General features: G+C 41.4%; 1 long non-coding RNA gene across 8 annotated transcripts; it reads right to left on the bottom strand.

Annotated features, from left to right (window-relative positions):
* LOC110936710 lies at positions 1–27,527 on the bottom strand. 8 transcript variants are annotated; one of them, XR_002590218.2, is made up of 13 exons: positions 27,175–27,527; positions 26,606–26,727; positions 26,468–26,507; positions 26,343–26,395; positions 25,809–25,932; positions 25,576–25,654; positions 15,056–15,100; positions 4,277–4,584; positions 3,957–4,048; positions 3,773–3,873; positions 3,474–3,545; positions 800–2,881; positions 2–304 (listed from the first exon to the last, which is right to left on the bottom strand). It is a non-coding gene; the product is annotated as an uncharacterized LOC110936710 (long non-coding RNA). The 8 variants fall into 8 exon arrangements; XR_002590219.2 differs by lacking the exon at positions 15,056–15,100 and having other exon boundaries at positions 4,277–4,400; positions 4,466–4,584; positions 27,175–27,526; XR_002590220.2 differs by lacking the exon at positions 15,056–15,100 and having other exon boundaries at positions 800–1,774; positions 1,919–2,881; positions 27,175–27,526.

The following is a 27,527-nucleotide window of genomic DNA, read 5'->3' on the forward strand; positions in this document are numbered from 1 at the left end:
CCTTAAAAGGCTCATTATAAGTCTGAAACTCAATTCCAGGTATGAAGTGTAACCATAATGGAAGCCCACTGTTTTTAACGCAATTATAAAGAACCGGGAACAAAATCTTACAATAAGGAAAACAAACTCAAAGACTCAGATGACTACATGCATGATCAAATAACATTGGCAGTAATACTAAAGCATACAATTTGCTTTGCTTCTTAGTTTCTTTAAAATTCTCTTTCTTTACCTCCAACAATGGCTTCCTCTCACTTTTACTTTCCATCAAGATTCCAACTTCAGATTGGTAATCAAATCTTACCTGAAAGAAAAAATCCGAGGAAACCGAACCTAGTTATCATTAATATCCGAACCCGAATACCCATCTTTAGTTTGGCAATCAAATGTTACTTTTTGGATTCAACTTTACCCGAATAACCCAAAGCCCACTAAAAAATCCCTATAGTAATAAGTTGATCCACTGCCTAGCTCTTTTTCTAAAAAAATTGCTCTTAATCAAATTTGGCATGTCTATTTATCACATATCTTATCCAAGACTTGATATTAATCAGATAACACTTTTGGGTGACACCTTTTGTTCAAATTCCTCTCGGTAGAAGTTATAGACAATATTTTAGATATAACTAAGCAACATAAGTGTATAATAATAAATTAAATAAGGTGTAATACAATTAAGAAAAAGCCACCTCTTCTAAAACAGTAATACGATTAGACGCCAATCAAAGGGGTTCACCTAGTGTATAATAATAAATTAAATAACGTGTAATACGATTAAACGCCAATCAAAGGGGTTCACCTAGTGTTTGCTTCGTGATATAGTTACTCAAAAGCACCTTATTGAGCTTGAATTTCTTCACTGATTGGATCTGCGGACTTTAATAGCTTGTTGAATACCAACTCATTTCTCGCTTTCCACCGGGTCAATTCAACATAATAAATGATCGATGGCATAAAATTATTTATTTTCTTTGTTAGCGCTTATCCCCTTGCACAACTCCAACATCTCTCTTATCGAACTCTTTCTAGTAAAGTCTGTCACATGAAATGAGTAACCTTTGCCATACGATAGAAGAAAGCTCAGATTGGTACAACATGTGATGCATTTCTTCAACCTGTTGTGAACACCATTTGCAAATTGGCTTATTAAAAAAATATTTATTTCCTACTTATTTTGGAACACTTGTAAATCATGCAATTGTGACAATTGATTCTTTAAATACCAAATGATTATATAATTAATGTCATAACAATTTCTACTCATGTAAATGGTAACTTATAATTAGCAAGCTACAATAACTCTTGCACAATAATAATCACTATAAAGTATCTATTAACACTAATGTTGGTTCACAAAATCCCCCTAACTTGATGCTCAAGTAACAACAACTAACCATGAATTTTAGTAATGATATTCTACTAACTTATCAGTTAGATGCATTGTGTAAAAAGATATAGCAGACATCATAAGCTAGACAGACACCTTTCATAGTTTAAGTTGAAAAGGTTATGCATCAATCCATAACTTGTACCATATAAATCGAAATCCTAAATAGTTCTCCAGACATATATACTCATCTTTGCCATTGGTAGAGAGCTCAATTAAGCGAGATATTGGTATTGTAAATTGTCATAAAGAGTAAAGGGGTAACAAATAGAGAAAATAGCAAACATTTTATTACTAAGCTCCAAAGTATCTCCTAGTCTATCTCTAGCAGAGTACGTTTACTCCCAACAATGGAATTTATTTGACGTCCAAAACCCTTTTCACCACCTGCACGAATCAATAGCTATCATCACAGGTCTCAGCCATAATAATGGTCTTCTATATTAGATATTACTTTTAGAAATTGAAACGGATATATGTAATAATGGTATTATATATGAGATATTACTTTTATAAATTGGATAAACACACCTTACGCAGTGTAGCTACCACTCCGCCACCACATGATGGATGAAGCATGATTAACCATTCCACTCTTTTAACGTTATTTTCACCAAAACAGTAAAATAACGTTAAAATTAGTGCGCTTTCACTTTTGCCCCTGAGCGTCCACACATTTATACATTATATGTGCATACCGCAAGTGGGACTTACAAATAACTAAATAAAGAATCATCTAAAACATATTACAACAAAAAATTCAACTATTTTTATGTTCAGTTGCAACTTGACTTATGTATCAATGGGGCATAGTAGCATACATTCATCTCCTTATGAACTTCTACTTATGAACTTCTAAAAACTCTTCTGATAGCGCATTCCAATGGAAAATTATTTATAGGATCAACTTGTCCATGAGCTTTTACATTTTGAGTAAATTGAAAATAAGAAACCAGTGAATAAATCGGTCGAGAATTTCACATTATGTCACCTAAAATCATATCTCAAAACGTTCTTTGATGCGGTTTCTCATACAAATCACACTAAACACCAAGGCAAAAGAAAAAAAAATGAGCACTCAGAATATACTCTCAGTTGATAGTATCTAAAATATTACTTTCCCTATCCAATTAATTTGACCTCTTATCTATATGGTATCTACTCATCTTCATTTTCCAACACTTTTTCGCTAATGATCCTATATCCCAACTAACACACATGTGTGTGCTTAATTACTTTTAAGAAAATAAGTAGAAGAAAAAAGTTTACCGACCTCAAGAGAACAATTTTGTTTGACCCATGAGGCAAGCCCTTAATCGACACATGGATTTTGGTTTCAGAATTTACCTCCAAGAAAGTTTTCATTAAGTGCATAAGGTGTAACCCAAAGATTATATTTGAGAAATTCACCCTTTCTTAAAAACTTGGCTTCTAAACCAGCCAAAGACAAGCAGTCAGTTGTCCAGTTCTGTTCATGGTCCTCGTGTTCCAAATCTAAAGTACATATATAAACATAAGTGAGAAAGAAAAATAGTTGTGTCAAAGTAAGTTAATATGTATTGAATTTTAGTAAGACTAAATTAATCATAGAGAATATAACTGAATTAATCATAGAGAATGTGGGGCAGTTCTAAATTGTAGTTCGTCTAATAGTTCACTATATCAATAGTACGGGAGTTCGATAAACTAAGGTGTAAAAAACTTGTCCCCGTGTATAAAACAACACATGATTTAATATAATACCACAAAACTAACTATTATCTATCATGCCAGGTAGTTTGATGGAAAAACTGAAAATTGAAAATATCTCTAGTAACCGACTATACCGGTTCAGTGGTGATTAAGTCGGGTCATAAAATTAAAGGCCCAACGGTTGACTAACACAAGTGTTTTATACAAATAAGCGAAAATCAAAACAGAAAATTAATCCAAAATTCAAACCAAATTGTGCACACCCTTTATCAATATACACATAGCAAATTCCCATCTTTAGAGGTTTACAAAATCCAATCAAGGATACATAACAGCAAATAAGAATATTTTTTTCTTGTTCTTTAAAAGGAAAAACACAAAGTAAGATGCTTACTACCCAATGACGGGCCATTTTGAGCATCCATGTAACAACCATAGGAACGCTTGTAGCTCAAATCGTCTTGGCCTATATACAACATGACACAACTTAAATACTTTTTATAAGGACAGTAATAACAAAATAAAAAATCATACTTTTTAAAATTTTGATACCATCTAAAACTATGGGCACATACTAAAGCACTGCAACTACAGTTTCAGATATCACTAACCAAGACGTATATGACTTTTGTGCCTATAATTTCAATAAAAGGGCTATAAAAAGTTTAAAAGAAAAAAAGGGGGAATACTCACTTCTTCAAGAAGAGATGTCAATCTAAGATGTAAATAACTACTCATTCTTTAGGGGATGCCACATCATCACCTTCTAAACCCGACTTAGCACCGCTTCTAAGCTGGTCAAAATAAATATTGTAAAATTTCCAACATGTATTGTCAATAGCAATAAAACTAAACTACCAAAGTTCTGTCTTCCTACCATAGAAGGTGAGGCTTAGCATACGAACAATCTTTCCCTCGTTATATAAAACTTCACCACTTGTCTGGCATGCGTTGCTTCACTATTAAGAGCTAGTTGCAGTACATTGTCGCACAACGGTTTCGCCAAAAGGATCATCAATTAGTTAATATAATGCAGAAAAAATAGACCTATTTATCAGTCATGCTTCCTTGTTAGCTAACTTCTCTTGATTTTACCCATTTGACTCTTTAGTGATATAAAAATAAAAGATCTTCATCCACTTAAAGGTATAAATTATATTAATTTAATGCAGTAAATTGGTTAATAGGAATGCTCACTTGTTTGTTGGAGAATAGATGGTCCACGTAAAGAAATCATAAGACCTTGCATATGTGCCGTATGATTCACACCAGTGATGATATATTCCAAATAAGCCTCGTTAGTATATTATCGTTAGCATATCTGGAGAATCAATAGATACAATGTTGATCACCAAAATATTGATGTATTTTAAAACAACTACAAACCTGCAATATAACATTTATTGTTGGTCAAATTTCAAAGATAAGATGACCAAACATTGACATTTCCTTTTGTAATTAAGCTTGGCTTTAAAAACCGAGAGGCGCTCCAAGGCATTTAGGTCCTGAAAGCAGAGACAGAGACACGAGACATAAGCTTTACTGTCACACCCCCAAAATCCACACGCGGAGTACCACCGCTAGGAGGCGTGACATGACCAGGATCAAGCCATCAATCATATCAAACATAGCATTTAAGTGTAAAAGTAGAAAATGTATTTCATCGTGACATGACTGATGTTCACAACAAAACATTATTTAAGTAGCGGAAGCATAATAATGTAAACCCAAAGTAAGTTATAAGTTCAAACATCGTTCACGATCCGTATCCCACAACGACCTGCTCCTCCCTGTGCAAGCTCCATAATGTACCTAAGGTCCTGCATGGCATGCAGCAGATAATCAACAACTAGTTGAGCGAGTTCACAGAAAATAAGTTCGTAATAGTAATGAGTATGTTCATCTAGTTGGGGGCTTCCCATGCATGTATGTACTAATGGTGGGGGTTTCCCATTGCCTTGTATATATATATATTACTAGTGGGGGATTCCCACGTTTATCTTTACTAATGGGGGTTTCCCATTATGGTACTTACTAGACTATTTGCAACCATGTGTTCTTCTTAATCCGAGAACAGGAATACGCACTAGGTCACGTAGGATTTACGTGAGTGCCCTTCCCCGAGGACAGTGGTACGCGAGGGATTTACGTAGGATTTACGTAAGTGTCCTTCCGACCCGGAAGACAGTAGTGGGTATTAGGTTACGTAGGATTTACGTAAGTGTCCTCCCGACCCGGGAGACAATGGTAGATACTAGTTTACGTAGGTTTTACGTAAGTGTCCTGACTATCCTGAGGACGATGGTCTATAGTCTAGTAATAGCGTAAGTACGAGTAATCATCCATTCCAAATAATCCAACCCAATTCCCAACCCGGGAATCCCATGCCTTGGCTGTGTGAACTCACCTTGGTTTGCTCGGCAGATACACAAAAAGGGTTTCTTGAACTATGGGTAGTCAACCACGTCCTAACAGGGTTACCACACATGTCAGGTTTTGACTTCAAGTAATGCACGTATTAAATCATAGCAAACACGTATTGCACGTTAACAGTCAAGAGCATAACATAATCATACTTGTGCGTTCTAAAATCTAAGCCCAATTGTACCCGGCCCAAAACAATCTAATATTCTTCTCGGCCCAAAAAGATTAAACAGTCCAATAAAGATCAGATAACAATTTCCAAGTATTCGGCCCAAACAGTTGGGCTTGTAACAGTAAAGGTCCAATAGCAACATAGTCAGTCTCGAGTCGAGACTATCGGTCTCGAGTTATGCTGGTGTCGAGATCTCGAGTCGCAACGAATGAGATCTCGAGTCGCAACAGGGGTGTTCTCGAGTCGCAACAGAGCGGGTCTCGGTTTGTCATGGTCCAGTCGAGACTGTTCGGTCTCGAGTCGCAACTGGACTCGCAATGCCGGTCTCGGGTTATCATGCTTAGGTCAAGATCACACGGTCTCGATTCGCAACCGTGTCGAGACTATCAAATTGTAACAGATTTCCTGATTTCATGCAGATCGGTTACACTCAATTAATCAGTTTCCTTTTTACACTTATCAATTAACAAGTTTCCAACTAATCAGTTTGCATAATATCGATCAAACAGTGAAATCAAACATCTAATCCATATGAATCCTTATGCACATATTTACCAATTCTTATGAACATGTAGCCGAGACTATCAACATACCTCGATTCACTTAGCACATAAACAAGTTACAATCCGAATCTTATAACATAACAACTGATTACATCTAGCTTCAACCGATTCATATGAACACGTATGGCCGATTCAAATCATTCAGATTACATACATCAAGAACAATCCGATTAGCATGAGCATGAGCAATAATACATGTGAAACATAACATTAATCAAGCATGAACACAACCATAAACACATTAACCGATCATATCATCATGTATAAACAACCAACCATAAACACTAACCGGATTAGAGTGTGTAACGAGGGATGATCCGATTACAAGGGGCTTCGAGAATTGGGAGGGTCGGCTGCCTTTGGTTCCGATCGAGAGAGAGAGTATGTGCTTGATTGCCAAAGTTGTGAAAACTAAACCCTAAGAGATGTGTGTGATCATATACGTGTGGAAAAGGATGTGGGCCGAAACCCCACATGGGCCACCTAGTGGTCTCGAGTCGGACATGTGGGCCGAAAAGGTTGTGAGGTTGAATTACTTATTTGGTTCAAGTAGTAACATACACATTCTCATGAAACCGTATAGCACGTAACATTCAATCAATCAGCGTAATCACGTAATCACAAATAGTTCAACAGTTACACGTAATGTAAGAGACGGTAAAGTACGAGTTGTCACATTATCCCCAACATAAAAGAAATTTCGTCCCGAAATTTGGTACGCACTCACTGAGGAAGCTAGGTAAGTTGTACCATTCGCTGACTTTCCTGGGGTGTCACATCCTCCCCCCGTTGATCTGGAATTTCGTCCCGAAATTCCGCAGTAGTAGCTTCAGCCTTAGTAGTGGTTGCATTGGTTCTGAATAACTGGGGGTACTTTTCTGTCATCCTGTCTTCGCGTTCCCAGGTGTACTTTGGGCCACGTTTGGAGTTCCAACGAACTCGGACAAGAGGGATTCTCTTGTTTTTGAGGACCTTAACATCCCTGCCCGTGATTTCAACTGGTTCCTCGACGAACTGCAACCGCTCATCGATAGTGAGTTCCTTAAAAGGAATTATGAGGGTCTCATCTGACAGGCACTTCTTCAGATTCGACACGTGAAAAAACATTGTGAACTGCACCGAGTTCAGCTGGTAGGTTTAGCTTGTAGGCCACTTTGCCTATTTTCTCAATAATCTCGAACGGTCCGACATACCGCGGATTTCGTTTGCCCCGTTTTCCAAAACGAACCACACCCTTCCAGGGTGAGACTTTTAATAAAACCCGGTCCCCGACCTGAAATTCCAAAGGCTTCCTACGCTTGTCCGCGTAGGCTTTCTGACGGACGCGTGCTGCCGCCATGCGTTGTCGTATCTGTGCAATCTTTTCTGTGGCGTCCACTACAATCTCTGGACCCGTAATCTGACTATCCCCCACCTCTGCCCAACAGAGAGGTGACCGGCATTTACGTCCGTACAATGCCTCGAATGGAGCGGCTTGTATGCTAGTGTGATAGCTGTTATTGTATGAAAACTCCACCAAAGGGAGGTGCTTTTCCCAGCCGTTGCCGAAATCAATAACGCATGCCCTAAGCATGTCTTCAAGAGTATGGATCGTTCGCTCAGACTGCCCATCCGTCTGAGGATGATATGCTGTGCTCATGTCTAATCGTGAGCCGAAAGATTTGTGCATCGCTTGCCATAGCTCTGACGTGAATCGTGCATCCCGATCCGAAATGATGGAAGTGGGCACCCCGTGCCTCGAAACAACTTCTTTAAGGTAGATGTCTGCGAGAGTGGAGAACTTATACGTTTCCTTTATAGCTAGGAAGTGTGCAGACTTGGTGAGTCGATCCACGATCACCCATATGGTATCATTCCCACGCTGGGATCTAGGTAGGCCTGTAACGAAATCCATGGAAATTTCTTCCCATTTCCATTGCGGTATCTTAGGTTGTTGAAGTAGGCCCGCTGGTTTCTGGTATTCAACCTTGACTCTCGCACAGGTCAAGCATTTGCTGACATAGGTAGCGATGTGGGCCTTCATGCTAGGCCACCAATAAGTAGTTCTGATGTCGTGGTACATTTTGTCCGACCCTGGATGTACCGAGTAGCGAGACTTGTGTGCTTCGTCCATCACAAGTTCGCGTAGACCGCCATAAAGTGGGACCCAAATACGCCCCGTTACATAGTAGGCGCCATCTGCCTTCTGTTCTAACCGCTGTCGTGAGCCGCGTAGGGCTTCAGCCCTGACGTTTTCTGGTTTCAATGCTTCTACCTGAGCATCTCGTATCTGTAGCGCTCGCACGCGCCGAGGTAAAGTGTCTTTCCGACTGAGGGCGTCAGCCACAACATTGGCTTTGCCTGGATGGTACTTGATGGCGCATTCGTAATCGTTAAGTAGTTCAACCCATCGTCGTTGACGCATGTTCAATTCCTTCTGCCTGAAGATATGCTCGAGACTCCGGTGATCGGTGTAAATTGTGCACTTGGTCCCGTACAGGTAGTGTCGCCATATCTTGAGCGCGAAAACAACAGCTCCCAGCTCTAAATCGTGCGTCGTGTAATTTCGTTCATGTATCTTAAGTTGGCGCGAAGCGTAAGCAATGACCTTGTCGCGCTGCATTAACACACATCCAAGACCCTGGATGGATGCATCACAATAGACCACAAAATCGTCCGTGCCCTCTGGCAATGAGAGGATAGGTGCACTGCAAAGTCTATCCTTAAAGTGCTGAAAAGCAGTTTCCTGCGTGTTGCCCCAACGGTAGGTGACACCTTTCTGTGTCAGTAGTGTAAGCGGCTGAGCAATCTTTGAAAAGTCTTTAATAAACCGTCTGTAGTAACCCGCCAAACCCAAGAATTGGCGTATTTCCGTTGGCGTACGCGGTGCAGGCCAGTTCCTGATCGAATCTACCTTGGATGGATCGACATGGATCCCATCCTTGTTCACTACGTGGCCTAGAAAGTGGACTTCACGAAGCCAGAAGTCGCATTTCGAAAACTTAGCGTACAGCTGTTCCTTCCGTAGGAGTTCCAAAATAAGGCGTAGGTGCTGCTCGTGTTCTTCCTGACTCTTGGAGTAGATCAGGATGTCGTCGATGAAGACAATGACGAACTTGTCAAGATAGGGTTTGCACACCCTGTTCAGAAGGTCCATAAATACGGCAGGCGTGTTCGTTAACCCGAACGGCATGACAAGAAACTCGTAGTGGCCATAACGAGTTCTGAATGCTGTCTTGGAGACGTCCTTCTCCCGGACTCTCAGCTGATGATAACTAGACCTCAAGTCTATCTTGGAATAGTAACACGACCCTTGCAACTGGTCGAATAAGCCGTCTATGCGTGGAAGAGGATAACGGTTCTTCACCGTCACCTTGTTCAGTTCACGGTAGTCGATGCACATTCTGAACGTACCGTCTTTCTTTCTCACGAATAACACTGGAGCTCCCCAAGGCGAAGAGCTTGGACGAATGAAGCCCTTTTCCAAGAGCTCTTGTAGCTGCTTTGACAGTTCCTCCAATTCTGATGGAGCTAGACGATATGGTGCGCGAGCTATGGGTGCTGCTCTAGGATCGAGCTCGATTTGAAATTCGACCTGACGATGAGGCGATAATCCAGGTAAATCTTCAGGAAACACCTGATGGGTAGTCGCGTACAACTGGAATATCCTCAAGTTTATTTTCCTTCGCTGATGCGTCTGTAACGAGTGCCAGAATGGCAGTGTGCCCCTTTCGTAAACATTTCTGAGCCTTCAAGAAAGAGATGATGCCAACCACAACACCACTCTTGTCGCCTTGGACTTCGAGGGGTTCTTGACCAGAACGTGGAATGCGAATAATCTTCTCACTGCATAAGATCTCTGCCTGATGTTGGGATAACCAATCCATCCCTATGACGATATCGAAACTTCCCAAGACTATGGGAATAAGGTCGATGGAGAAAGCCTGACCGGCTAAGACAATACTACAACCCCTGACTACTTGCGTGGCTTCTAAACTCTTACCATTAGCTAGTTCTACTACATGCTTGGTGTTTAGGGATGTTGGTGCACGTTTTAACAACTTACTGACTTTTAGCGATATATAACTTGTATCAGCACCCGAATCAAACTAAACAGTAACATAAATATCGTCGAGGAGAAACTTACCCATAACCACATTGGGATCGTTCATTGCGTCTCCTCGTCCTAACACGAAAGCTCGACCCCTTGCCTCGTTGCCATTGTTGTTGTTGTTCCCGTTGCCCTGGTTGTTGTTGTTGCGATTCTGGTTCTGGTTCAGTTGAGGACAATCGCGTTTGAAATGACCTTCAGCCCCACACTGGAAACATCCCCGGTTTCCATGTTGTGGCTGCTGCTGCTGTGGGTTCTGTGGAGCTGGTTGTTGCGGTTGCTGGTTCTGATTTGCAGGCCGTGGGCTCCTACAGTCTTTGGCCTCGTGACCCATCTTGAGACATCTTTGACAACGACCCTTGTTGCACTGGCCGCTGTGATGTCTGTTGCAGTTGTGACACTTGGGGTGAAACCCTTGATACCTTCTCTGTCTATGACCACCAGAGGATTGCTGACTAGGACTCTGGTAGTGGTCAGTCTTCTGCTGCTGAGCTTGAGATTGAACTGTTGCTGAACCTTTGCTAGAATCCCCATCCCACTTTCTTTTGTTGTCACTGGGTGTAGTGGGAGTAGCGGCTGAAGTGGTAGCACTGATGCGTTTGGGCAACTTGTTTTGTTCCACCGCCTGATCCGTGAGGCGATGAGCAAGACGCTGAATATCTTGAATGTTGTCGAGGTTAGCCGATGTAACATGGCTCTGAATTTCTGAGGCTAGACCCTTGAGGTACAACTCGATGCGCTTAATTGGAGGGTCCACCATGGTTGGACACAAGATAGCCAGTTCGTTCGATCGCTTCGTATAAGCTTCAATCTCTGACCCCGTCATTTTCAGATGATAAAACTCATCTTCCAGCTTGTGAATGTCGTCACGCGTGCAGTATTCTCGCTTGATGAGTTCCTTAAAATCGTTCCATGGGGTGGCGTTAGCAGCTGCCAACCCGAGAATCTGAACTTGCGCGTTCCACCAGGTTAGCGCGATTCCTTCCAAAGTACCAGTGGCGTATTTGACCCTGCGAGCCCCAGGGCATTCACACATCTCGAACACTGACTCGAGCTTCTCAAACCAATGGAGTAGTCCCACTGCTCCTTCGGTGCCACTGAAAGTGCTTGGACGACAGTCCATGAAGTTCTTGAAAGTGCAGACAGGCTGCTGCGCTGGTTGACCTATTGTGTATGAATAGGATGAGATTAAATACGAGAGTTAACGCAGGATCTAAGGATCCTAGTGTGAATCTATACTGCAGGGTATACTACCTGCTTGTGCAGCTGCAAGTGCCGCAGCAACTTGAGCTTGAACGAGAGCCTCTAGCTGGGCTTGAGTCATGTTAATTCGTCCAGACATGATCTTCATTGTAAAAGTAGCGTAAGTGAGAATGGTTCGCGAGTAGGGCGATGACAGAAAAGCGTAAGCACGTAGGTGTTCTCATGTAATAAAGTCATGTGTATCTAAGCGTAATACGAGCAAAGTTCTATATAGTTCTAGCAAGCAGGTAATAAACATAAACCTTATTACCTAGAATGTCGAGTCTTGCACGTGGAGCGAAGCGTCGTTGTGGATCGTTAAGAGCACTGTTCTGGTTATAGTCTGGTTTTAATAAAAACGTTTTCCCATATTAAAACCGAGTTCTCTATAACCAATGGCTCTGATACCAATCTGACACACCCCCAAAATCCACACGCGGAGTACCACCGCTAGGAGGCGTGACATGACCAGGATCAAGCCATCAATCATATCAAACATAGCATTTAAGTATAAAAGTAGAAAATGTATTTCATCGTGACATGACTGATGTTCATAACCAAACATTGTTTAAGTAGCGGAAGCATAATAATGAAAACCCAAAATAAGTTATAAGTTCAAATATCGTTCACAATCCGTATCCCACAACGACCTGCTCCTCCCTGTGCAAGCTCCATAAAGTACCTAAGGTCCTGCAAGGCATGCAGTAGATAATCAACAACTAGTTGAGCGAGTTCACAGAAAATAAGTTCGTAATAGTAATGAGTATGTTCATCTAGTTGGGGGCTTCCCATGCATATATGTACTAATGGTGGGGGTTTCCCATTGCCTTGTATATATATATTACTAGTGGGGGATTCCCACGTTTATCTTTACTAATGGGGGTTTCCCATTATGGTACTTACTAGACTATTTGCAACCATGTGTTCTTCTTAATCCGAGAACAGGAATACGTACTAGGTCACGTAGGATTTACGTGAGTGCCCTTCCCCGAGGACAGTGGTACGCGAGGGATTTACGTAGGATTTACGTAAGTGTCCTTCTGACCCGGAAGACAGTAGTGGGTATTAGGTTACGTAGGATTTACGTAAGTGTCCTCCCGACCCGGGAGACAATGGTAGATACTAGTTTACGTAGGTTTTACGTAAGTGTCCTGACTATCCTGAGGACGATGGTCTATAGTCTAGCAATAGCGTAAGTACGAGTAATCATCCATTCCAAATAATCCAACCCAATTCCCAACCCGGGAATCCCATGCCTTGCCTGTGTGAACTCACCTTGGTTTGCTCAGCAGATACACAAAAAGGGTTTCTTGAACTATGAGTGGTCAACCACGTCCTAACAGGGTTACCACACAAGTCAGGTTTTGACTTCAAGTAATGCACGTATTAAATCATAGCAAACACGTATTGCACGTTAACAGTCAAGAGCATAACATAATCATACTTGTGCGTTCTAAAATCTAAGCCCAATTGTACCCGGCCCAAAACAATCCAATATTCTTCTCGGCCCAAAAAGATTAAACAGTCCAATAAAGATCAGATAACAATTTCCAAGTATTCGGCCCAAACAGTTGGGCTTGTAACAGTAAAGGTCCAATAGCAACATAGTCAGTCTCGAGTCGAGACTATCGGTCTCGAGTTATGCTGGTGTCGAGATCTCGAGTCGCAACGAATGAGATCTCGAGTCGCAACAGGGGTGTTCTCGAGTCGCAACAGAGCGGGTCTCGGTTTGTCATGGTCCAGTCGAGACTGTTCGGTCTCGAGTCGCAACTGGACTCGCAATGCCGGTCTCGGGTTATCATGCTTAGGTCAAGATCACACGGTCTCGACTCGCAACCGTGTCGAGACTATCAAATTGTAACAGATTTCCTGATTTCATGCAGATCGGTTACACTCAATTAATCAGTTTCCTTTTTACACTTATCAATTAACAAGTTTCCAACTAATCAGTTTGCATAATATCGATCAAACAGTGAAATCAAACATCTAATCCATATGAATCCTTATGAACATATTTACCAATTCTTATGAACATGTAGCCGAGACTATCAACATACCTCGATTCACTTAGCACATAAACAAGTTACAATCCGAATCTTATAACATAACAACTGATTACATCTAGCTTCAACCGATTCATATGAACACGTATGGCCGATTCAAATCATTCAGATTACATACATCAAGAACAATCCGATTAGCATGAGCATGAGCAATAATACATGTGAAACATAACATTAATCAAGCATGAACACAACCATAAACACATTAACCGATCATATCATCATGTATAAACAACCAACCATAAACACTAACCGGATTAGAGTGTGTAACGAGGGATGATCCGATTACAAGGGGCTTCGAGAATTGGGAGGGTCGGCTGCCTTTCGTTCCGATCGAGAGAGAGAGTATGTGCTTGATTGCCAAAGTTGTGAAAACTAAACCCTAAGAGATGTGTGTGATCATATACGTGTGGAAAAGGATGTGGGCCGAAACCCCACATGGGCCACCTAGTGGTCTCGAGTCGGACATGTGGGCCGAAAAGGTTGTGAGGTTGAATTACTTATTTGGTTCAAGTAGTAACATACACATTCTAATGAAACCGTATAGCACGTAACATTCAATCAATCAGCGTAATCACGTAATCACAAATAGTTCAACAGTTACACGTAATGTAAGAGACGGTAAAGTACGAGTTGTCACATTTACTTACCTACGACTTGGCTATATGCACAACCATATAAGCTAATAGTACAACCAGAAGTTGCATATCTTTTAATGTAGCAACCCAAACTCCTAAATCATGTTCTTCAAGAAAAACAAATTGGTGTAAACATAAAAATAATTTTGTAAATATTTCAAAACACTATATGGAAACACAAGTGTTTTGGCATCGACCCAAATAAACATAATCTCATTAACCAACCTTCAAATTAGCCATTCAAAACTCCCATTATAATTTAATATTATAATCACCTTTAGTACTAAATTTTCTTTTTGGGCTTCACAATTAAAAAGTATAATAAATAAAATAAATAAGAAGACAAAGATACCTCCTTTAATAAACTCCCATTATAATTTAATAATTATAATTTAATATGATTACTTTTCATTTCCATCTTTTGTGAGTACTAAGATGAAAGCAAAGTTTTTCTAAAGTCACATATAGGTAAACCATAAAATAATAACCGTGACTTCAAACATACACAAGAAAATTCAAAACAATTAAGAAGTGAGGTCTAGATTAAAATAAAAAAAATAAAAAATAAAAATAACCTTTTAGTATTGCAAAGTACAATGCCTCACCAATTTCCTCATATGATCAAGCATTAAAATTTGGCATGATATAAAGACTTTTGCAAGAACAAAACATAACATACAGACAAAATATAGGTTTGTTTTGGGTTAGTTGTTTGCTAACCGGGTGTGTCGTTTAATATATAGTTTGCCTTTCAAAAAAAAAAATTAATGAAGCGCAGTCTTACCCATCTAAATCCTTTAAAAGCCTGTTTGTATTTTGGTGATTCAACCTATTGATTTTTTATGGAAATATCAATATCAATATGTCAGCTAAAATCCAAAGTATACGATCACATTAAAAATACATACAAAATCACATTGTTGAAGAATCATACAATATCAGATGATGTTTTACGTATAAAAGAAAATGATAGTATATAACCAAAAACAAACAATAACACATTAGCAATCATTACTAAAACATGAAATCATACAGAGAGCATATATTAATAAAGCATGTGGTTCTACATTACAAAACAAGATTTAGACATGTAGAAAACTATAACATAAATATAATAATCTAAAATAATCAGTAAAGGGTAAGAATGAGCTACTTTAATAAACGGGTCAAAATTTTCAATTTTAATAAACTGGTCTAAGCTACCATTTTTAAGATAAGGGCAAAGTGGCCTACTTTAATAGACGGATCAAACTCATTGGTTTTAGTAAGTGGATGAAACTTATCTATTTTAGCGAACGGGTCGAAATAAATCTGTAACACCCCCAAAATACCACCTGCGGAAACCCCGCGAGGCGTGTTACACATCAGAGTCTGAGCCACCAATCACATTGAACCAACGATAAATATTTAAATAAAACATGTCATTAATTGCCAAGATTAAATGTCAAACATAATATCATTTCACAAAGAGTTATATAGCGGAAGCATATGATAAGTCGTTTAGCAGTTGTTTCATAATAAAACTCAAAACCAATGTATCAATTATAAGTAATCCAATAGCTTCGATCCATGACCACTCCAGCACTCCCAGATAGCAAGTCCATGTTCCAAGGTTAACGACCTACAAGCATGCAAACAAGTGTGTCAGACTACGCTGGTGAGTTCAAGGTTTCGTTAACGTGTTGTATTACCAGATATATGTTAATGCGATTCAATGTTGTGTTCCGATGTTGCTCATGTTAGTTACCCTAGGGAGTACGCCCTTACGTAACCGAGGAGTGTGCCTCTTAGCAACCCACTATGTTGTTCACGCTAGTTACCCTAGGGAAAACGCCCTTACGTAACCGAGGAGTGTGCCTCTTAACAACCATAGTGAAACCCAGATAATTAGTTCACCTCGTCCTTACGGCCCGGTGTGAGGTTTCCCACCTAATAGCGCTATCAACTAATTATCCCCATTGCCCTCCAGGCAATAACCAAAACCGATTAAGTTGTTTACCCAATGTTTCCCTTCCAAATGTTTACCAGTTGTCCCAAACCACCGGGACGCATGCTTGAGAAAATGCATTGAACTCACCTGGGGTTGCTCGGTTTGATACACAAAAAGTTCAGTTAAGCTACAATGTGATCAACCACGTCCTAGCACGTTTATCATACAAGTCAGGTTCGGTTCACGTAATGCACGTATAAATCATACAAGTTAACTAACACGTATTGATCTAGGCAACCAAGTAACAGTCATAACAACCCATTCAACTTGTGCGAATAAACAAATCAGCCCAATAATATCCGGCCCAACATGTTGTGCGATCGGCACAGCCTTGTGCGATCCACAACATGTTGTGCGGTCCAATAAGCCCGGCCCAAATAGCTAAGCAGTCAAATAGCATACTCGGCCCAATTAATAGATGACTTGTGCGATCCAGATGGGCTTGTTCGATCCGGCCCAAACAACAAAACAATCTAAGTAGCGATCTTGTGCGGTCCAGCTAATATTGTATGATCAGGACACCTTGTGCGATTGGGCTGGGTTGTGCGATTTAAGCTGGCCCAGTCCAGTATGACATGCACGGCCCAACAGTTAACAAACCTGACACTTGTGCGATCCAAAGGATCTTGTGCGAGTGGGCCATCTTGTGCGGTCTGAAAGCTTGTGTGATCCAGCCGTGATGTGCGACCGACTTGTGTTGTGCGATTAGTTTCATAATTCCGGAAATCATGTTTAGTTGGTTACACATTTAACAATTTCCAAAATTACCATATCCACTAACAGTTTCTTGTTTTATAACATTTCGATCAAACAAGACAATCTATCATTAATCCACATGAACCCTAGTAGCATCATAATATGCACATTAATCATATTCTAGCATTACCCTCGACCATAGACATCACACGGCTCATGAATCTGAGTTCTAGCATGCATCTTACCAACCCCACAATCATTCAAACAAGAACATATTACAGCCGACTATGATCCAATCTGTTCTAGATCCTAGCACATAATTATCATTCTTCATAATTCATGGCACTCATAAAATCATCCATCATACGATTCACAGTTCATATTCAAATCCGATCACATCTCATCAATATATCAATATATCATTCAAACAAAGCACATAACATGAAATACTAACCGGTTAAGAGAAAGAATAAGGTTTGATCCGAACAAGAAAGACCCGAGATGATGGGGGATTGCTTGGCTGCCTTCGGTTCGCGAAAGAGAGGGAGAGAGGAGAGCTAGGGTCTGCGACTTGTGTTTTTGTGTAACAAATGAGAAACAACCTCCTAAGGTTATGTGTATGTACGTATAAGAGAAGTGGGCCGAAACCCCTAATGGGCTGCCCATTGGTTCCGGTTACAAGGAATACGGCCCAAATGGCCTTGTGCGTTCAAGTAAGTGTTGTGCTTCGAGAGTCTTGTGCGGTCGGGTCACTTGTATAAACATACATTCACATAAAATAATCATAACATTCAACCAACATAGTTCACGTGAGCACGTAACGTTACACAAAGTGGGTTTAAATTACGAGTTGTCACAGTATCCCCAACTAAAAAGAAATTTCGTCCCGAAATTTGGTACGCACTCACTGAGAAAGCTAGATAAGTTAAAGCAGCTAGATGAGTTAAAGTTAGGTAGGTTGCTGGTTTTCCTGGGGTGTCACATCCTCCCCAACTTGAATGGGAATTTCGTCCCGAAATTCGCTAGTTGCATCAACACTAGGTTCGCTAGGTTTTGACTGGTCTTCGGGGAACAAATGTGGATACTTAAGTTTCATCTGGTCCTCGCGTTCCCACGTGAACTCTGGACCACGTCTTGAGTTCCAACGAACTCTGACAATCGGTATGCGGCTGTGCTTACGAACTTTAACTTCCCGATCCATGATTTCAATTGGTTCTTCGACAAACTGCAATTTGTCATCTATCTTCAGCTCTTGAAATGGTACTACGAGTGTTTCATCAACCAAACACTTCTTTAACTGCGATACGTGGAACACATCGTGGATATTACCCAACTCAGCGGGTAATTCCAACCTGTAGGCCACCTTTCCAATCCGTTCTAAAATTTTGAATGGTCCTACGTAACGAGGGTTTAGTTTGCCGCGCTTCCCAAAACGCACCACACCCTTCCAGGGTGAAACCTTTAACATAACGCGGTCATTAACTTCAAATTCCAGCGGTTTACTGCGCTTGTCAGCGTAGCTTTTCTGGCGGTCGCGAGCTGCGGCCATACGGTTTCGGATCTGCACAATGCTTTCTGATGCCTCAAGAACAAACTCAGGGCCTGTGATCTGACTATCCCCCACCTCATGCCAACAGAGAGGTGAACGACATTTCCGTCCGTACAGTGCTTCGAACGGAGCTGCCTTAATACTTGTGTGGTAACTGTTGTTGTAGGAGAACTCTATCAACGGCAAGTGTTTCTCCCACCCTTTTCCAAAATCGAGTACGCATGCCTGAAGCATATCTTCAAGTGTTTGGATGGTGCGCTCGCTTTGACCATCCGTCTGCGGGTGATAAGCGGTGCTCATGTCGAGTTGGGAACCGAACGACTTATGCATTGACTGCCATAACTCTGAAGTGAAACGCGGATCTCGGTCTGAAATGATAGAAGTAGGCACCCCATGCCTAGAAACCACCTCCTTAAGATACACTGCTGCCAGCTGAGAAAATTTGTCTGTTTCCTTGATTGCTAGGAAGTGTGCTGATTTCGTAAGGCGATCAACAATCACCCAAATGGTGTCATTCCCAGCCTGAGTTCTTGGTAATCCTGTCACGAAATCCATGGCGATCTGTTCCCACTTCCACGTGGGTATCTCTGGTTGCTGCAGTAGACCTGAGGGCTTTTGATGTTCCGCTTTGACTTTAGCACAAGTCAAACATTTGCTGACATAGGTTGCTATATGAGCCTTCATGCTGGGCCACCAGTATGTAGTTTTTAAGTCATGGTACATCTTATCTGATCCAGGATGTACGGAGTAACGTGACTTATGTGCCTCTTCCATTACAAGTTCCCGTAAGTTACCAAAGAATGGGACCCAAATGCGTCCAGTTACGTAGTAAGCACCGTCTCCCTTTCGTTCTAGTCATTGCCTCGAGCCTCGTAGAGCTTCAGCTCGAACGTTCTCTGGTTTCAACGCTTCTAACTGAGCGTCTCGTATCTGGGAAGGAAGGTTGGACTGGATTGTGAGTTGCAATGCTCGCACACGCCTAGGTGCATTATCTTTCCTGCTGAGGTCGTCGGCTACGACGTTTGCCTTGCCCGGATGATACTTGATGGCGCATTCATAATCGTTCAATAATTCCACCCATCGTCGTTGTCGCATATTCAACTCTTTCTGGTCGAAGATGTGCTGGAGACTCCTATGGTCGGTGTAGATGGTGCATTTGGTACCGTACAGATAGTGCCTCCAAATCTTCAACGCAAATACCACCGCTCCTAACTCCAAGTCGTGTGTCGTGTAGTTCTTCTCGTGCACCTTCAGCTGACGAGAAGCATAGGCTATCACCTTCTCGCGTTGCATCAACACGCAATCGAGACCCTGAATCGAAGCGTCACAATAAACCACAAAATCTTCGGTACCCTCTGGTAACGACAAGATCGGTGCACTGCAAAGTTTCTGCTTTAACAACTGGAAGGCCTCTTCCTGCTTCGTTCCCCAAGAGTATGCCGTGTTCTTCTGTGTTAGCGAGGTGAGAGGCTGTGCGATTTTTGAGAAATCTCTAATAAACCTCCGATAATATCCTGCGAGACCAAGAAATTGTCGCACCTCAGATGGAGTCTTTGGTGCCGCCCAATTCTTAACTGCATCCACCTTCGCAGGATCCACATGTATCCCTTTCTCGTTAACAACGTGCCCAAGGAAATGCACTTCTCGAATCCAAAAGTCGCACTTTGAAAATTTCGCATACAGCTGTTCTCTTCTCAAGAGTTCCAAGATGAGACGTAGGTGGCGCTCGTGATCTTCCTTGTTCTTGGAATAGACTAAGATGTCTTCAATAAACACTATAACAAACTCGTCAAGATATGGCTTACATACGTGGTTCATGAGATCCATGAAAACCGCTGGTGCATTAGTCAATCCAAACGGCATAACCAAAAACTCGTAGTGTCCGTAGCGCGTTCGAAAAGCCGTCTTGGGAACATCCTCTTCCCTAACCCTTACCTGGTGGTACCCCGATCTTAAGTCGATCTTGGAATAGAAACTTGACCCTTGCAGCTGGTCAAACAAGTCGTCGATGCGTGGTAACGGATAGCGGTTCTTAATGGTCACCTTGTTGAGCTCTCGATAGTCGATACACATACGGAATGACCCGTCTTTCTTCTTTACGAACAGAACTGGGGCTCCCCAAGGCGACGAACTGGGTCGGATAAAGCCCCTGTCCAACAACTCTTGCAGTTGATTAGACAGCTCTTGCAACTCTCCAGGTGCTAACCGGTATGGGGCTCGGGCAATCGGAGCCGCTCCCGGCGCAAGATCAATCTGAAATTCTACTTGACGGTGAGGAGGTAACCCTGGCAGCTCCTCTGGGAATACATCGGTGAAGTCTCGCACTACTCGCAAGTCTTCGATCTTTCTCTCCTCAGACTAAGCGTTGGTAACTAACGCTAACATTGCAGGATACCCTTTTTGCAGATATTGCTGTGCACGCATGGCCGAGATAATACCAACCATCGTCCCACTACGATGCCCTTGAACTAATAATGTCTCCCCATCAGGGAGAGGGATACGCACGATCTTCTCTTTACACAAAATTTCTGCTTGGTGCTTAGACAACCAATCCATGCCTACCACTATGTCAAAACTACCGAGCGTAACGGGAAGGAGGTCAATATCAAACGCTTGACCCACGAGATCTAGTTTGCATCCAAAAAGGACATTCGAGGCTTCTATCGTTTTACCATCTGCTAGTTCTACTACTTGTTTAACTTCTAAAGGTGTTGGGGTTATCCCTAATCGTTGACTAAACTCTAGGGACACATAACTCCAATCGGCACCCGAATCAAATAATACAGAAGTAATACGATTGTTAACAGGAAACGTACCAGTTACAACGTTGCCGTCATTCCTGGCATCCCCTGCTCCAAGCTGGAACACTCTGCCTCGAGCACCATTTCCCCCATTGTTGTCGTTGTTGTTGTTGTTGTTTCCAGCATTGTTATTATTTGGGCGGTTGTTGTCGTTAGCGTTCTGGTTTAGCTGAGGGCAATCCCGCTTAAAGTGGCCCTCGTCACCACACTGATAGCACCCTTTCCTGAAACCCTGGTTCTGCTGGGGTGGTTGTCCCTGTTGTCTCTGGTTTTGCTGGTTTTGTTGCTGCTGGTGTTTGGGTTGCAAGGTCCTACAATCCCTGGCCTCATGGCCCGACTTACCACACTTGTTACACATCCGACCACACGGCCCAAAATGATGATAGCCACACCTGTTACACCGTGGCTTCCTACCTGCATACGAACCCTGGCTGTGGCCACTTCCCTGGCCTTGATTGACAGAAGACGACTGGCTGATGCTGCGGTTATTGTTGTTGTCTGGCCTTTTCTGAGTCTGACCAGCACTGGGTGCTTTGTCGTAGTCGCTCCACTTCCGTTTGTTATCATTAGCAGATGTAGTAGCAGTGGGTGCCGCAGCAGCAGTGGCTGAAATGCGCGGGGGTAACGAATTGCTCTCGACCTCTTGGTCCACAATCTTATGAGTCAGTCGAACAATCTGTGTTAAATCATTGAGATGGGCTGCAGTGACCAAACTCTTCACACGCGGAGGCAACCCTTTGATGAATAACTCAATCCTCCGAGACATAGGCCGGGACAAGTTCGGGCACATGTCGGCCAATTCATACGATCGCTTCACATACGCTTCGACTTCTGATCCTACCATCTTCAAGTCGTAGTACTCGTTTTCCAACTTCTGGACCTCGTCCCGAGGACAATACTCTTCCCGAATCAGCTCTTTAAAGTCATCCCAAGCTGTAGCATTTGCTGCCTCGATGCCCAACAGTTGGACTTGGGCATTCCACCACGTTAGGGCACCATCTGCCAAGGTACCCGCAGCATATTTCACCCTGTCCCCAGCGGGGCAGTTACAGATAGCAAACACGGACTCTGCTTTCTCGAACCATCTCAGAAGTCCCACAGCCCCTTCAGTCCCGGTGAAGGTCTGTGGCTTGCAGTCCATGAACATTTTGAACGTACACGCAGGTTGGTTAGGTTGGGGTTGCGCTTGCTGACCTAAATGATGGAAGGAAACACGTTATAGAAGTGAAAAAGACGTGTACGCGATATGAGAGTAAGAGTACTTGGTACATTCTGTACCAGCTTGATAGGCTGCTAAAGCCTCTGCCACACGGGTATTGGTTAGGTCAGTCAACTCGGCCTGAGTCATGTTGATGTTGCCACGTCCGTGTCCTCGTCCACTCATATTTCTATAGTTGGGAATAAACCGATTTAAAAATCGAAACGAGATGGGAGTCAAGTATCATACTGATATTTACGTACTACCAAGTTCACGCATAGTAAGGCAGAACCCTTCTCACGCTCGATAAGCCTCACTGGGACTTGCATGCACCCCGCGTTATTATTAAGTGTGCACCCATAATAATAAGGCAACTTGCATGCTTATCTCAGTGCCTCTTAGCTTGCGCTCGAAGTTTCCCCCCGTTCAAACAACACAACAGATGATATCACAGGTCTATGGTTCACATGAGTCGAAGGGTAGTGTCACACTATCAAGTCACTATAGTGTTAAATGTTTCAGTTCATATACGTTGTGAGTGTGTGACTGCTAAGCTAGTAATGTATAAAGGGAGAGACGAACCTTGCAATCTGGAGCTGAGTGTCATGATCGATCTTCGGAGTTGTTTGGTTATAGTCTGGTTTTACAAAACGTTTTAAAACCTAGTTCACTATAACCAGTGGCTCTGATACCAAACTGTAACACCCCCAAAATACCACCTGCGGAAACCCCGCGAGGCGTGTTACACATCAGAGTCTGAGCCACCAATCACATTGAACCAACGATAAATATTTAAATAAAACATGTCATTAATTGCCAAGATTAAATGTCAAACATAATATCATTTCACAAAGAGTTATATAGCGGAAGCATATGATAAGTCGTTTAGCAGTTGTTTCATAATAAAACTCAAAACCAATGTATCAATTATAAGTAATCCAATAGCTTCGATCCATGACCACTCCAGCACTCCCAGTTAGCAAGTCCATGTTCCAAGGTTAACGACCTACAAGCATGCAAACAAGTGTGTCAGACTACGCTGGTGAGTTCAAGGTTTCGTTAACGTGTTGTATTACCAGATATATGTTAATGCGATTCAATGTTGTGTTCCGATGTTGCTCATGTTAGTTACCCTAGGGAGTACGCCCTTACGTAACCGAGGAGTGTGCCTCTTAGCAACCCACTATGTTGTTCACGCTAGTTACCCTAGGGAAAACGCCCTTACGTAACCGAGGAGTGTGCCTCTTAACAACCATAGTGAAACCCAGATAATTAGTTCACCTCGTCCTTACGGCCCGGTGTGAGGTTTCCCACCTAATAGCGCTATCAACTAATTATCCCCATTGCCCTCCAGGCAATAACCAAAACCGATTAAGTTGTTTACCCAATGTTTCCCTTCCAAATGTTTACCAGTTGTCCCAAACCACCGGGACGCATGCTTGAGAAAATGCATTGAACTCACCTGGGGTTGCTCGGTTTGATACACAAAAAGTTCAGTTAAGCTACAATGTGATCAACCACGTCCTAGCACGTTTATCATACAAGTCAGGTTCGGTTCACGTAATGCACGTATAAATCATACAAGTTAACTAACACGTATTGATCTAGGCAACCAAGTAACAGTCATAAATACCCATTCAACTTGTGCGAATAAACAAATCAGCCCAATAATATCCGGCCCAACATGTTGTGCGATCGGCACAGCCTTGTGCGATCCACAACATGTTGTGCGGTCCAATAAGCCCGGCCCAAATAGCTAAGCAGTCAAATAGCATACTCGGCCCAATTATTAGATGACTTGTGCGATCCAGATGGGCTTGTTCGATCTGGCCCAAACAACAAAACAATCTAAGTAACGATCTTGTGCGGTCCAGCTAATATTGTACGATCAGGACACCTTGTGCGATTGGGCTGGGTTGTGCGATTTAAGCTGGCCCAGTCCAGTATGACATGCACGGCCCAACAGTTAACAAACCTGACACTTGTGCGATCCAAAGGGTCTTCTGCGAGTGGGCCATCTTGTGCGGTCTGAAAGCTTGTGTGATCCAGCCGTGATGTGCGACCGACTTGTGTTGTGCGATTAGTTTCATAATTCTGGAAATCATGTTTAGTTGGTTACACATTTAACAATTTCCAAAATTACCATATCCACTAACAGTTTCTTGTTTTATAACATTTCGATCAAACAAGACAATCTATCATTAATCCACATGAACCCTAGTAGCATCATAATATGCACATTAATCATATTCTAGCATTACCCTCGACCATAGACATCACACGGCTCATGAATCTGAGTTCTAGCATGCATCTTACCAACCCCACAATCATTCAAACAAGAACATATTACAGCCGACTATGATCCAATTGGTTCTAGATCCTAGCACATAATTATCATTCTTCATAATTCATGGCACTCATAAAATCATCCATCATACGATTCATAGTTCATATTCAAATCTGATCACATCTCATCAATATATCAATATATCATTCAAACAAAGCACATAACATGAAATACTAACCGGTTAAGAGAAAGAATAAGGTTTGATCCGAACAAGAAAGACCCGAGATGATGGGGGATTGCTTGGCTGCCTTCGGTTCGCGAAAGAGAGGGAGAGAGGAGAGCTAGGGTTTGCGACTTGTGTTTTTGTGTAACAAATGAGAAACAACCTCCTAAGGTTGTGTGTATGTACGTATAAGAGAAGTGGGCCGAAACCCCTAATGGGCTGCCCATTGGTTCCGGTTACAAGGAATACGGCCCAAATGGCCTTGTGCGTTCAAGTAAGTGTTGTGCGTTCGAGAGTCTTGTGCGGTCGGGTCACTTGTATAAACATACATTCACATAAAATAATCATAACATTCAACCAACATAGTTCACGTGAGCACGTAACGTTACACAAAGTGGGTTTTAATTACGAGTTGTCACAAAATCGTTTAAGTAACACGTTAAGATTGTTGTTTTTAGTAATTTGTTAGTAAACGGCGAAAAAAATCAGTCCGTGTATACCAAGAGAAGCCTCCACACATTATGCATGTAATATGATATATAAAGAAAAGAATGGCGTACAAGCTGGCGAGCAGCCTTGGGTTTAATCGCATATCTTGACCAAAAATGAATGCAGTCCCATCAGTTAGATATACTTATCCTGCAAATAAATTTTATAACTTTATGAAAGTTAATCATTTCAATGAGATAAGTTGACCATAAGTCAAATATATAAATATATAAATTTATCTCTCAATAGAGACGAAATTTTTAGGACCGTGTTGACCAAAATCAAAGCCACAATTATATTGTACCTGTTAACATAAACAAAGTTGTTGTCTTTTCAGCTCCATTACAAAAACATACTCCTTCTTGATATGCGAAAGTCAATGTATGGACTGCAACTTTCTTACCATGTTTTCTACCTCATGAGAATACCTAATATACAACACAAATCAACATAATGGTTAAACAGATTGCATTGTTCTTATCAATTCAAGTACAAAATCCTTTTTTCCCAATTTTGATGAGGTGGCAGTATATATGGGTTTAGAAACTTGTTAAAACAGGTTATGGCTATACAGGTCATGGCCTAGCCACCCCTAAAATGTATCTAACTACACATAGGAATTTTAAAGATTTAAAACCCACCAAGAACTAAGACCACTTTTTTTGTGAAATCCAATTAGAAAGATGAGAGAGAAAGACCTAATTGTTAATCTTCTTCTTTGCTTATATTACTTGATTCTAGGTAAGTACCACAGGCCCTCATCATCTTTTATTGATCACATTCAATTACAAGTGTGTGAAAGAACACACTGTAACTATAAAGAATTACATCATCTGACCTGAAGGGTGGATATTTTTGCCTTAAGACCGGCCTTCTTTGCTGCTGAAATAGCTGTTCAAGATATATATACATTTTAAAAAGATTCAATATGATAAAATAAAATCAAACAGTCGAAGAAATTACCTCTTTCAGCATATCATATACTCCTTCAGAGCTCTCAATACTGCAATACAACCATCAATTAAAATGAAAACAACCTGATAAAGTTAGCTATTTTACATCTAGCATGAAACAATGGTTTAACAGGTAAGGTTTGCTCACCCTTACACATAGCCCATAAACCAAGTAATTCAACTTCCATCCTTTTCACTTTATAACTTGGCCATGAACCAGTATCAACATGCAGGGAATGCACCCGTCTCTTCATAAGCCTATACATATACCTGAAAATCAAAATTATTTTAGTGTACCTTTCTTTTATCTTTCTCCTTCAAAATAGGTTAGTAAAAAATAGGTTTACTAAGAGTTCCAATCCACAAAATTGCTTAATCTAGATAAAAATTGTTAAAAATAAAGATCAAAACACCTTTATCATTATGTAATCATCAGATCCAAGACCACGTAAAATTGTGTATACAAAAAGCAACCTACCGATCAAAAGTTTTAGTCTAAAGCGATGACATACTAACATATCAAATGATAACACAAATCTAAAACAAAACATTAACAATCAGACGTAAAATAGTATATATCTAAATCGATCGAACAATTAATAGATGGAGTGATATTGCAGATCTAAGAACAATTAATAGATGAAGTGATATTGCAGATCTAAGACGGAAACCTAAATATAATGTGAAGAACAAAACAAAAATTCGAAATCAAAATACCTTAATTGTTGTGTGCTCATCCAATCAAACCAGACAAAAGGAAACCCTAGTCATTGTGAATCTGGAGCGTTTCATCCAAATCGCAGTGAAGAAACTGGTTTGTGATGGAGGTGTAGGATTTCGCCATTAGGGTTTGTGACGGAAGCGCAGGGAGAGAATGAAAGGAATGGGAGATTTAGTATTTTAGCAGCTCTGAATGTATGGTGTACTCAATTTGGGACGACGGTGTGAAAATGAGGATTAGAATTATTAGGGTTTTTTTTGTTCATTATATACCCGGGTCAAAACTATACGGGTATGGTTGTTGTTATTCGGATCCCGTGTGAAAACATAAAGATTCTCACATTTTTCCC

The sequence above is a fragment of the Helianthus annuus genome, chromosome 4 (assembly GCF_002127325.2).
Source record: "Helianthus annuus cultivar XRQ/B chromosome 4, HanXRQr2.0-SUNRISE, whole genome shotgun sequence".
In the NCBI taxonomy this organism is placed as follows: domain Eukaryota; kingdom Viridiplantae; phylum Streptophyta; class Magnoliopsida; order Asterales; family Asteraceae; genus Helianthus; species Helianthus annuus.